Raw genomic sequence first — 13,253 nt, 5'->3', positions numbered from 1 at the left:
TTTAAAATAGATATCCTATTCAAGTCATTCATAAAAAATATTATGTTTTATGTTAAAATTATTATTTATTATTTTAAATATAAATAATATTAACTTATATCACGAATATTAACCTATCTTAGGAATAAAAATAGTTGATACGGTAGACCTACTATTTTTCCAACTGTATGAGCCTAACTTGTGCAAATGGACACAAATAATAATAATAATAGTAAAATAATAAAAAAATAATTCGCAAAAACTGTTAAAAACGGATCAAACTTTTTTGAAGTAATTTTCTTTCAGCAAAACCGAAGGAAGATATAGCGCATTAAGGTTTACGCTCTGAACAAAAATGGCAGTTTCGCAGCCCAGCCGATCAAGAGATCTCGATAAGCTGCTCCTCCGGTCCGGACATCTTGTCGGCTCGACCTTTGAGCCCGGCTCTGAAGTAAATCTCTTTCTAGGCTCTTTTGGTGTTTTTCCTCTCGCTTAATTTCACAAACATTTGGCGTGTATTTAGTTTTTCAAGTGTAGTATCTTTCTGATGACTTGTGATTTTACGTTTTCTCTTGCTAATGGGTGCAGTTAAGAGATGACATAAAAGAGTATGTGAAAGTTTTGGTAGTTGGCGCAGGTGGGCTGGGCTGCGAATTATTGAAGGACTTAGCTTTGACTGGGTTTCGTAATCTAGACGTGATTGACATGGACCGTATCGAGGTCACTAACCTGAATCGTCAGTTCCTCTTCAGGTGCATTTAATGTTGGTTTAATTTAATTGCAAAAGCTTGTGGTATTTTTGTGGCGTAGACATAAATGATCAAGCATGTTAGGAAACTAATGTGAAGTTTTCCAGCTGAACATGTTGCGTTTTAGTTGTTTGGTTGATTGAGGGGGGTAAATATTATTTCATATGTGATTATTTGGTTGCTGGGCTGGCGATGTTACGTGGATACCCGGACTTCTATTTCTCAAAAAAATTGTGTCCAACGTTTGTAATAGTAAGTTCATTGTTAAGACTGTTCACTTTGCTGAAAATTATTCGCAGCCTTATTATTTTTTTTATGCAGGCTTGAAGATGTAGGAAAGCCAAAGGCTGAAGTTGCTGCTAAACGAGTAATGGAAAGAGTTGGTGATGTAAATATCACACCACATTTCTGTCGCATTGAGGATAAACCATTGGACTTCTATAGTGATTTCAGCATAATTGTCTTAGGTCTTGATTCAATTGAGGCTCGTAGCTACATCAATGCGGTGGCTTGCGGCTTTCTTGGTTTGATTCTATTCGTGCATTTCAGTTATACTATCATATCAGGTGCTATAAACATTTAAGTGCACATTGTTTCTTAAAAGTTGTGTCATTATAAAATGAGAAGCTTGAGGGTGCTATATCCTTCCAACTCATTAATTTCAATGGTTTGCTGATTCTGTCAAGGTCTTCAATCTCCTAATTTATAGATACTGTTTGTTAGAAATTCATGTCTCCATTTTATGGCTGCCATGAGTGAGTGTGACATGTTTGTCCTTGGCTGGAATTGGACAGTGGACCTCTTACTATGGATAATTTGCAATGGTTAATTTGGTAGTCCATGTTTGATACCATTTTATTCACCAAAATTTGGACAAAGTATTTGCAATATTTAGAACAAAGTGAGCGTAAGTCCAAGAGGTATTTTCTCTATAAGGACTGTCCTTGTCTAGCATTGGAAGAACTGAAACAAGCATATTTTCTCAACATGTTAACTGTCTTTGATTGCTTTAGTGCATGTCATATCCCTTGTAAAGTATGAACTAAGTGACTTGTGATTTTTAGGAGGAGATATAGTGTAGACGACTTCAATGGACTAAGGCTCGTGTAATGACGGTGATTGTGATCAGCTTTGGTGGCATTGGTTTTTGTTGACTGTGGTATTTTTGGTTTGTTAAGAGGTTAAATAGGTGACTAAGTTTGAGGTTATTAAAAAAATGATTTGCATTGTTATGGGATAAAGTTGTTTATTGATTGATGAACCATGTCCATGTTTTGTGATGGCAAAATATTGCATTCAATCTTTCAGAATACAATGAGTTTTTAAAATCTCTTTATTTTATGTCGCTTTTGTTTTTTTTTTCCTCATTCAGTTACCATTTATTTTCTATCATTATTCAAACAATGAGATATGTGGCAAATAATCAAGAAAACAATGTTGGAAATGAGAAATAAGAATCAACTGAAAATTGGACCTCACACAATATATTCTTAGGTCCGTGTCTTGGTGCTTTTTTCTGATAGATATAAGTCCCATGGTGATTGACTGTCTGAATGAAAATCACTGTAATATTAAAAATCTAAGCATCTAAAAAAAATCAAAGTAGTATCATTGTTCTGGCAATCTATCACCCCTATGGTTTTCCTACCTATATCGAGTTTCTCAGAACACTAACTTCATGGCATATTTATAAAATCTGAACTTAATTTTTAGCAAAATGGTGGTTTCATTGCATTCTATCCTCATTGAATCACAGCCTACCCTCTTTCCCTGTACCGTGGTAACTTAGTACTATTCCTATGAAATATATGGAAATCCACCCTCAAACATGGACACAGTAAATTTTCCACCCTCATATTCCACTAAAATTGGCTATTATGTAGGGTATTTGATGATTCCTAGGAGTATATTATCTGTTTGCAAAATATCTTGCACACAAAAGGAAGACAACCTTTCCTATCTTAATGAATTTTAATTCTTTCTTCTTTAATTAACAAGAGTATAACTCCGATGATGAACCCGTCGAAGAAACTGTCAAACCTATGGTAGATGGTGGAACCGAAGGATTCAAGGGCCACGCCAGGATTATAATCCCAGGAACTACACCATGTTTTGAGTGTACCATATGGCTGTTTCCGCCTCAAGTCAAATTTCCTTTGTGTACTCTAGCAGAAACTCCTAGAACTGCTGCACATTGTATTGAATATGCTCATTTGATAAAATGGGATGAGGTGAGCATATCGGTGAATTTTATTTGTATCTTTGTCATACCTTTGCATCACATGGTGAACATATATTTCACAACTGATTAGGTTCATAGTGGGAAATGTTTTGATCCAGATAATCCTGAACACATGCAGTGGGTATATTCAGAGGTAAAAACCGCTGCATATCTATTGACTAGCAAATTGAAAAAAGATATTGAGAGATGTTTTTGTGATTTCCTTCCTCTGCTCCTTTGACTCGTATAACCCAATCTCACAGGCTGTCAAGAGGGCGGAGCTCTTTGGAATTCCTGGGGTTACATATTCTTTGACTCAGGTGAGCACTTTGATTTACATCCTTTACATTAGCTGCACGTTTTTAAGTTTTAAATGCTATAAGGGTTACTTACATAGCTCTAATCATTTTGTAGCTCGTGACAAAATAATTCAATCATTATCTTGCATATAGTGTTCTAATTCTTATGTGTTTTGGCTGTTTGGGTTATATCAGTTCTTTAGTTATTTATTTTGCTTACAGGGTGTGGTGAAGAATATAATTCCAGCCATAGCTTCTACAAATGCTATTATCTCAGCTTCATGTGCCTTGGAAACCTTAAAGATTGTTTCTGGATGTAGCAAAACATTGTCAAATTACTTGACGTATGGCATCTTTGACTTCGGGATTTTGTTCTAGTTAAAGTGACAATTTTTTAAAGCAACTTGAAATGCCTTCTACAAGTTTACCTGATCCGCCAATGTCCATTGGCTATGAAGTCCTGTTTTGTTATTTTTCTTGAATTGATCTGGTTTCTTATTGTTAATACCTATCAATTAGTAACTACTGTTTTTGTCGCAGGTATAATGGAGTCGAAGGTCTCCATACCAAAGTTACGGAGTTTGTAAAGGACAGAGACTGTCTTGTTTGTGGTCCTGGTGTTCTTATTGAGAGTTGGAGAGGTCTATTACTCTAAAAAAGGTGAGTCTCTTCTTTAGCTTCTTGGTTGCTTAATTACATTTATCTTGATGATTAAAGTTGTACCGTGTTAATTTAATTCATTTTGCAATTAAGCTTGTTTGATAAAATTGATGCTGCGTGTTTTAAAGCGTCCAAGAATTTGCTCAATCCTCTTTAGGTCACACATCTTCTTTTTGCTATAGCTAGACTAAATTGAATTCATTCCATGTCATGTTTTGAACATTATCATTGGATTCTAATGCTTAAATATCGATTGCCGAGCTGCCATCTCCTGATTATTACAATGATGTTTTTGTTTTGTTGTTTACATCTTCTTGACATGTTACTGTGATGTGCTCAGCCCTGTGAATCTTTGGGACCCATTTTCTGGACATGTTTCTAACATTCCTCTAAAAAATGAGTACTTCATGGCAGTAAAATAAGGAAAAGTATTTCTCAGCCAAGAGTAGTAATAACATTGACATTAGTTTTCTTGTTATATATTAGTTAGAAGATGTTGACCTACCAGTATGTATGATTTTGGCTAAATTACATCTAGTATTATTTATATGCATATCCAAATTCGCTAAATTTAGATTTTAGCCCTTTCTTTTGTGGAACATCAAGCAAATCTAGTTTGTAAAGACTGAAAATTATTTGTTTGTCTGCCAAACTTATTCCACATTTTTGGAGCTCCTAAGTTGATTCTTTTTCTTTTTGTGTTGCAACAGTTCATGGATCAACTTGAAGGCCATCCTCGACTTCTACTCACTAGAGTAAGTGTAACTCATAGAGGGAAGAATTTGTACATGCAGGCGCCTCCTGTACTAGAGGAGATGACCAGATCAAATCTAGATTTACCCTTATTTGAACTAATGGGAAAAATCTCCAAAGATATTATCCATGTAATTGGTATGTCTGGAAAAGGTGACAAGAAACAGTCATGCTTGAGGAAATTACGTCTTGTGTTCAAAGGGTTCGATGGAGTTGCAGGTATCGATATGGCTGGTGGTGCATAGCTCTCAATACCAAATTGTAATGGGTTGCTCAATGTTTCAAGACATCTAGGTATCTATCAAGACAATTTGACTAAATATAATAATATATTAAAGATATATTTGTCATTTATCACTTAAGTTTTATTCTTTGACCTTTGTTATTATTGTGGTTAGATGGATCAACACATGAGTCGACATTGCTTAAGCGACATGAGGTACATCTATTGTGGTGCTAAGAAATTCCAATTTGAGTCTCCAAATTTTTGATGTGATAATGTCAAGATAAAACTCACAGTCACAGATGTGCTAATTAATATAATCAATTTATTCACGGACTATAAATCAACAAAGCTATGCAATTTCTGAAAAATGTGCGAGCTTACGATAATATCTTCGTCTTCACTTCATTGGGCGTTAAGATTGATAAAGAACTAGCTTCTTCGAGTCAAGAGGTTTACACTTTTAGAACTTTGAACCAAATATTTCACAATCTTCCGTCTTTAGTGTCTAATGAAGGTTGATTTTCTCATTTCAAATTATATTTATGGGATATTCAGGATGAACTAAATAATAAAGTGCATATAATGGACAAAACTCAGATTGATGAAGATATATGAAAGTCATGAGATAAAACCCTTATCCGGAATTGTTGCGGAGTATAAATGATTTCAGAAGCCCTTGCAAAAGCACAACAAATCAGGTAATTCAACAAAAAATGTCTCAAACCACATCGACGAAAGTAGGAGTGCAACAAAATAAGTTCAAGCCACTAAATCTCGGAACAAGAAAATAATTGAGAGTCAAAATATGGAAGATGGTAATGCAAATGCACAAATTAAAATTGAAGATGATGACAAAATTGCTACTTAATAAAACGAAAAAACACCAAACAGAGTCCTACGTCCAAGTCTCGAAGCCAACTAAACAAAAAGAAATTGACCCGTGACGCCAAAGGAATTACAAAAATCTTGATTGAAATTGAAAACAAGATTCCTTCTTTACACAAATACAAAGAGACAAGTCAAAGAAAAGATACACAAAAGTTGATATTTGTGAACATTAAGCAAGAAAAACTTGAACTCATAGTAAATTATTGCAATATGCTTTTTTATTATTATTTTATTTATGTCTTAAATTACAATTTATTTGTTAATAAATGTTCATTTATATTTTTAAACATTTATATATCATCATCGCATTGTGTTATACATAATTTTCTATTATATGATTTAAGTTAAAGTCTATTACACAATAATTATTTTAGGTAATAATCATCGCGATATCACGTATAACGCACGTGCTGCTTTTTTGTGAGGACCCTTGAAATCTTGAGAAACAAGGGCTGAATCTGTCCGTGATTCTCAATCCATACGAAGGGATTCCCATTACTCTATTCTATCCAAATGGTGTGGAGCCTATTGATTCTACTACTCATCCCTCATTTGTCACTTCCACAACCCCGCAATTCTACACCAAATCTAAACCAATGTTCCACCAATGCATTGAACTGTTTTGCTAATCATTTTGCAAAAATCAAAGCTTGGTCCATTTTTCTTACCAAAAATCTAAAATAATTCAAAAAAAAAAAAAAAAAAATTCATCCCAAAATATCCAAATTTGATTTTGAACCTATGTAGGAAACATTATCTCAATTTAGGCCGGTTTTAGGCTCTCTTTATGTAGATAGTATCACGTGACTAGATTCTTTCTCAATCATCCACACAATTAGGTCGAATTGTAATATAATCGTAAAGCTGGTGTTACCACTAAATCATCACTTTTTTTTTTTTTTTAAGAAAAACATTGATTATATAATTTATGTTTTTAGTTTGGAACAATGTCTCAAGTTCAGAGTACACCATCTTCCACCTCAGACAAAAAAAAAATTATATTTTTATAGATCCCAAATTACTTATTGAAACCAAGACTTCTGGAGTAAATAAATGTAGAGTATGTCTCTTGTGAGACAGTCTCACAAATCTTTATCTGTGAGACGGGTCAAGTCTACCGATATTCACAATAAAAATTAATACTTTTAGCATAAAAAGTAATATTTTTTCATGGATGACCCAAATAAGAGATTCGTCTCACAAAATACGACCCGTGAGACCGTCTCACATAAGTTTTTGCCATAAATTGTATCATTCACTTTGGTATAAAGATTGAATTGATTAACTGCAAACGGACCCAGCCAACTGCAAGATTCAGACATAAACAACTCGTCAGGTTCTTTGTCCCCAAGTATTCTAGTGGCCGAGTCAAAATGGTATTATCATGACTCGAAAATTCGCAAGATGATATTACTTGATGATCCATACTCGAAATATATAATTTTTTTAAAAAAATAAATAATGTAATAACCCTTTTTTCCAATTTCGATTATAAGTAGATGATATGTATAAATAGAGATGTAAACGAACCAAACCGTTTGTGAGCTATTCAAAGCTCGATTCGATAAAAGCTCGTTTGAGCTCGTTTAATGAGGCTCGTTAAGATAAACAAACCAAATTTAAACTTTACAGTATTCGGCTCGTTAGCTCGTGAACATGTTCATTGGTAAGTTCATGAGTAATCTTTTAGATGAAAAAAAATAGTTTTGATATTTGATTTATTGATTTTGCATATTATTTATGAAATATATAGAAAAATCTATTAAATTTATTTATTATAATAAATTTACAAATTTTAATAAGAATAATTTCTTTATATATATAATTTACTTTTTAATTAATTTAATGAAAATTTAAATGTATAATTCATATTTATTAAGCTTGTTTAGGCTCGATAAAAGCTTAAATAAGCTCGTGAGCCATGCATATATTCGTTAAATAAAGCTCGAACTCTGCTCGATTATAAACGAACCAAGCTCAAACATTCAAGAGTTCGGCTCGCCTCGACTCGATTACATCCGTATGTATAAAATTATTCATTTCTCGTACCCTAAAAAATTCAAATCTTGATTTCATTGAATATTATATAACTGGTGGATGTGATAATTAAAGAAAAATCGTAAAAAAGTGCTAGCAAATTCGCAACCAAGTCTACATATAATGTAATCTATCTTTCGGATCAGATATCTGGATTGTGGGTCATTTTCTTTGCTTGCTCCTTCTCATCCCCACAACTAGATGATAATAACAATAATAATAATATTATCATGTATGATTGAATTCATACACACACTTGCACACACTATGTGGGGTCGTATTTGAGACGAAATCGAGAAACAATATAAAACTTTAAAGATATAATTAGCACACGTAAAAACTGAGAATGAGTACAGATTATAAAGATACAAGTATGAATTATCCTATAAAAGCACAATATACATAAATGTTATGGTCTCGAATTTAGATTTTTTTTCGAGAAAATTGCAATTTTCGTCTATATGTCGTCAAATTTTGGTGTTGATAATGTATTTTGGATCCTCCCAAACCGAGTAAGAACTTTGGGACATAATGACCAACTGAATTTCATGACCCCATCAACCCACATGCCCCGCCCCATACACTCCCTACTCTATTTTATTCTCATCTCTTAGCTTTTTCTTGTCTATTTAAAACACTTGAGCATCACATTCAATACAGAAAAACAGAAAAGGGTATGGTACAGAATTCAAGTAAGATTCCTCATATATTATCTGCTCTTTTTGCAACTTCTTCAACCTTTTAATTTTCAGTACAAAAAAAACACACACATGGAAGCATCTTTCGAAGTAGAGGACGATGTGTTCTTTGCAGATTTGAGCAAGCAAATCTCTCTACTTATCATGGATGACGATGAAGAATCTCTGGTTCACTGTCCTTCAGTAAATCTACAGGTAAGTGCGTTTTGTCTACATTCAAAACGTAGCGTTTGAGCTTGCTGATGTCGAAATCTCCTTGGGTATATTTTCTACGTACTGTCGGTATTCCACTACATGCTTCATATTTTTCATTTCATATCTTTGTATATAGTATAGTACATGACTAACTTCGTTTGCGGGCACAAAAGTCACATTCCCTTTTCAATTTTCTTGAAATTTTCCAGGGTTTTACCCGAGTAATTAGTCCCTCAACACAAGCAACACTTCTTGGCCATGATCAACAGTCACAAATTAGAAGAGAAATTAGCAAAGGGACCGGAGTTTTTATCCCTCGTTCGACGACGAATCTGATCAGGAGGAACAATTCCAAGCAAGGAAGATTCAATGCCAATTACAATTACCAAAGGCCTAATCTAGATTGCCACAACGCAAGAGGGATAGTCCCTCATTTGAAGTACAACAATAACAACGTTAATCCATCTTATGATTCAATTAACCCAAGGAGATTTGGAGTATGATGTTGTCATAATTATTTATCGATTATTTACAATGAATAACTCAGGATATGTATGTACATAGATTATGTGCAAGGAATTAATGATTAAGATTCCGTGTGATAATTGTTTTGGCTAGAGGGGAGGGGAGGGGTGTTTCACTTAAGGTGCATGATCACTGCCTTTCTAATTAATTTGTAAGTCGAGAAATTATCAAATCAATTTATGTGGTCTGTCATTTTGATAGGTTGAAAAATGTACGGTTCAATCTACTTATTTTATATGGAGAACGACTGATTTGATAGATCTAACTCATTTTAATATTTTTTGGTATACATAGTCGAACATAGATTGAATTAAATGTTAAAAGTAAATACAACCTTTTGTGTAACCAAAAACAAAGGAATTTATAAGAATTTTTGAACGTGTAAGTCAAGTATCGAAGAAATTCGTGAGAAAACACCAATCATCGAAAAATCAATCCAAGAGAACCAACGCTATAACCGACAATACAAACAACCTATGTTTACTACAAGAAAACATGGCAATTAGCGCCGAAATTAAATATTGTCGCAAATTAGTGACGGATAATGTCACATATGTTTAGCCCAAAAGAGAAACAAATTATAAATTAAAATTGGACTAAAAGGATAAATTAATTAGAGAATACGTCTTTTGGAGACCCTTGTTTATTATTATTTTTTTGTTTTTTTATATAATTTTTATGACGTGGGAACTCGCTACCGTTACTTTTCGATTTGCACTGGATAAACTTTTGGACTAACGTAATAGTCTGTGTGACAATATCGCCAAGAAAGTGTCGGTAGGAATATTGAATTTCTGATTATTGATCAAACAATCACTTATTCCACCAACTCGGACGTTTTTTAGAACTGGAGACACTTGTTTAAGTCTACGGACCAAGTAACAATCTTTTTAAACTGCATAAAAATGTCATTTTTTTCCTTAGAAAATGAATCTATCTTGCTTCAATTATTTTTAAAATTGAAGGGGTAATCTTTCAAAAGACCCTAATGCAATTGTGTTTTAAAATAGTCACCCAGTAGGTTTTTTTTTTTTTTTAAAAAAAATAATTTGTGTCCCTTTAATTTTAAAAAGAAATATATTGAAGGTCACTATTTTAAAAAACAAAACAAATAATGTGTTATTGGACGTAATTTCCTCAGATTTTTTAATTTTATATAAAAGTTGTATTGATATTTGTAGTTCTTTACAGGTCATATGACTCATATCATTCAAAGTTGCATGTGTCATGATTCCATACCTGATTAATTTTCTTCCGTCTGTTTTCTATCATAAAAATATCGAAATTTTTGGTATATCAAAATTATTATATCGAAAAATACAAAATTTATTGAAATTTTCGTTATCGAAGATTTCGGTACGAGATGATATTGATATAAAAATTTTTGATACGATAACGATATGAAATTTGAAAAATTTCGATATATACCGAAATATCAAAATAATACATAAAAATTAAAATTATATAAATTTTTAAATAACAAGGTATATATATTTTTCGTTATAAAACAATATATAACATTACCGTAACGAAATATCTGTTTACCGTAACATTTCGAAATAATCGATACGCTAGTTATACGTAATGAAAACCGTATGTCGAAAGTTTCATTATGATTTCGATATATATTTTCTTATATCATAATCTTTCGATATGATATACGATATATAGTTTTTGATAAAGTACGGTATACCATATCTTCGTGTGTCTAGTCTTTACTATCTTATTGTTTGTGCAATTACGACTATCATATAATTTCTTCTTTTCTTCATCAATTTTATTTTGATTCTTCAGAAATTATTTCTAATAATTATTTAAATGTTAGTAGATACTATGACTGCTTACTAAAACACGCGAGGCTTTTTTTTTTTTTTTTTTTTTTTTTGAAATGAACTAAAACACACGAGTTGATAAGTCATGTTAATTAAATTATTCATTTTTTATTAAATAATAAATCGTTATTTTAGCAAATAATATATCTTTTAATTTAAAAGAAAATCAGGATCTTAGTGTTATTAATTTATAAATTATATTAGAAAAAACAGAAATCAACATGCCCTATTATTAATCCCCTCTTTTTTTCGTCACATTATAATTCAACTCGAGTGTACTGTCGGTCTCAAATTCGATTATAAATCTTCGTTTCTTTTGTAGTATTTATTACACGAATTTATAATTAAAAATAATGGATGATAATATCAATAAGTGTGTGTATATACATATATATCATATAAATTTATATTTAAACTAATTAATCGATTTTAAAATTTTAATTTAATTCTACATGAACTATTTGATGCATGTGACCACCACTTGTTCCTGTTTTCTGCCAAAATAAATAATATTGATTTAATGGTAAATGACCCCATCAAATATTAATTCATAGCTGACAATGCATTATGCACCACATTATGTCTCATCACCAAAAGCAAAAAATAATTCAAAAGATTTTTTTAGTACCAACATTTATGATTTTATAAAAAATTATACTTCGTGGTATCAAGGTAACTCTAATATTTTAAACAGCATATGAGTTCAGACATCATGTTTCGATTGTTATACCTATCAGAAACAATTTGCACTTAGTTTCCTTCTCAATAATTGAACTCCTTACGATCAACGAGAATCGAACTCGTGATCTTAATTCTAATACCAATGATAAGATCGAATGCATGCCGTTTTTACAAAAATTTATAGCTGATGACAACGATATAACTCTAATATTTTAAATTTCACAACTATTCAAACACTAAATTTCTATTGTAATGTCAGAATAAACAATTATTACACCAATCATTCTTGTTATTATTTAATTAACCAAGCATAAATTTGGATCTAACGCTTAATAAATTAACTACGTTAATAACGTCTACTTTCCCAAGATTTATCATATTAACAACAAAAATCAACTATGTTTAATTATTACATACACCCCCTTATATTTATATTTATTTCATTTCTCTCCACTAATTCTTTTACATTATTAATTTTATTTTATTTATTTTTCATATTTCTAAATTTTATATTCTACAATTTCTTCAAATTATCAAGCAGAAGATTAAAGTTCATTCAACAATGCAAGGGAATTAAAGATGACAATTTCCGATTTTGGTTTAACGCCTCTAATGAACTCTATCTAATTACGAGAATGAAACTTTCATACGGAGAAATGCTATCAAAATATAAATATTGTGATACATATCGTATAAATTTGAATTGAAACCTAAATATATAGATATTTGACAAAACATATAAGGTAAAAATTTGATGAGACCGTCTCACGTGTCATATTTTGTGAGACGGATCTCCAATTTGGGTCATTCATGAAAAAATATTATTTTTTATGCTAATAGTATTACTTTTTATTCTGAATATCAGTAGGGTTGACATGTCTCATAAGAGACCTACTAAATATTTTGTGGGGCCCTTAACTCCTAATCGTTATTACAATGCAATTTGATTAGGGTTAATTAATTACAACAGAAAACGAGTTTAAATTTTCTTTACATTGAGCCCAAAACATCTTGTTTGAATACTAAAAATAATATTTCATCTCACATCATAAAATATGCCCACACATAATCAAACCTAAATACAGACAAACAATCATATCCTCGGGACATGCCCCGGTATATAGATACATATACATATATACTGGGATAGACCACTAAATCTCAGCTCAAACTGTGACTCCCTCCAGAAGCACCATCTCCGGTCTTCTGATATCCTGGAGTACCTGTCATTGTCAACATACAAAGACAACAACAGCCCCTCTGGGGTGAGTAAAGCTCAGTCTGAAACAACAACAATATATACCACACATATCTAAACAATGATATATGGTATGCAATGCATGTATGTCGTGGAGGTATAAGGTCAAATGCTTATCCATTGAGCATATATCAGAATCAATTGAATCGCTATCAAATCAATGCTCGAGCTGGCACACCAGCCTCAATCAGGGATAGTCGTATGATAACGTCGACAAAGCGCTATCAAATCTCAATCAATCAGCGGGGCCAC

General features: G+C 32.0%; 1 long non-coding RNA gene and 1 pseudogene across 1 annotated transcript; both read left to right on the top strand.

Moving 5' to 3' along the window:
• Positions 1 to 243: 243 nt before the first annotated feature.
• Positions 244 to 5,015, top strand: LOC142543410 (NEDD8-activating enzyme E1 catalytic subunit-like; annotated as a pseudogene).
• A 3,066-nt stretch (positions 5,016 to 8,081) lies between these two features.
• Positions 8,082 to 9,298, top strand: LOC142541690 (uncharacterized). Its single transcript, XR_012819449.1, has 2 exons — positions 8,082 to 8,705; positions 8,915 to 9,298. It is a non-coding gene; the product is annotated as an uncharacterized LOC142541690 (long non-coding RNA).
• Positions 9,299 to 13,253: the final 3,955 nt, after the last annotated feature.

This window comes from Primulina tabacum, chromosome 4 (assembly GCF_025594145.1).
Source record: "Primulina tabacum isolate GXHZ01 chromosome 4, ASM2559414v2, whole genome shotgun sequence".
Taxonomy (NCBI): domain Eukaryota; kingdom Viridiplantae; phylum Streptophyta; class Magnoliopsida; order Lamiales; family Gesneriaceae; genus Primulina; species Primulina tabacum.
Note: the sequence above shows the minus strand (reverse complement) of the source record. Positions and strands in the feature narration are given on the sequence as shown.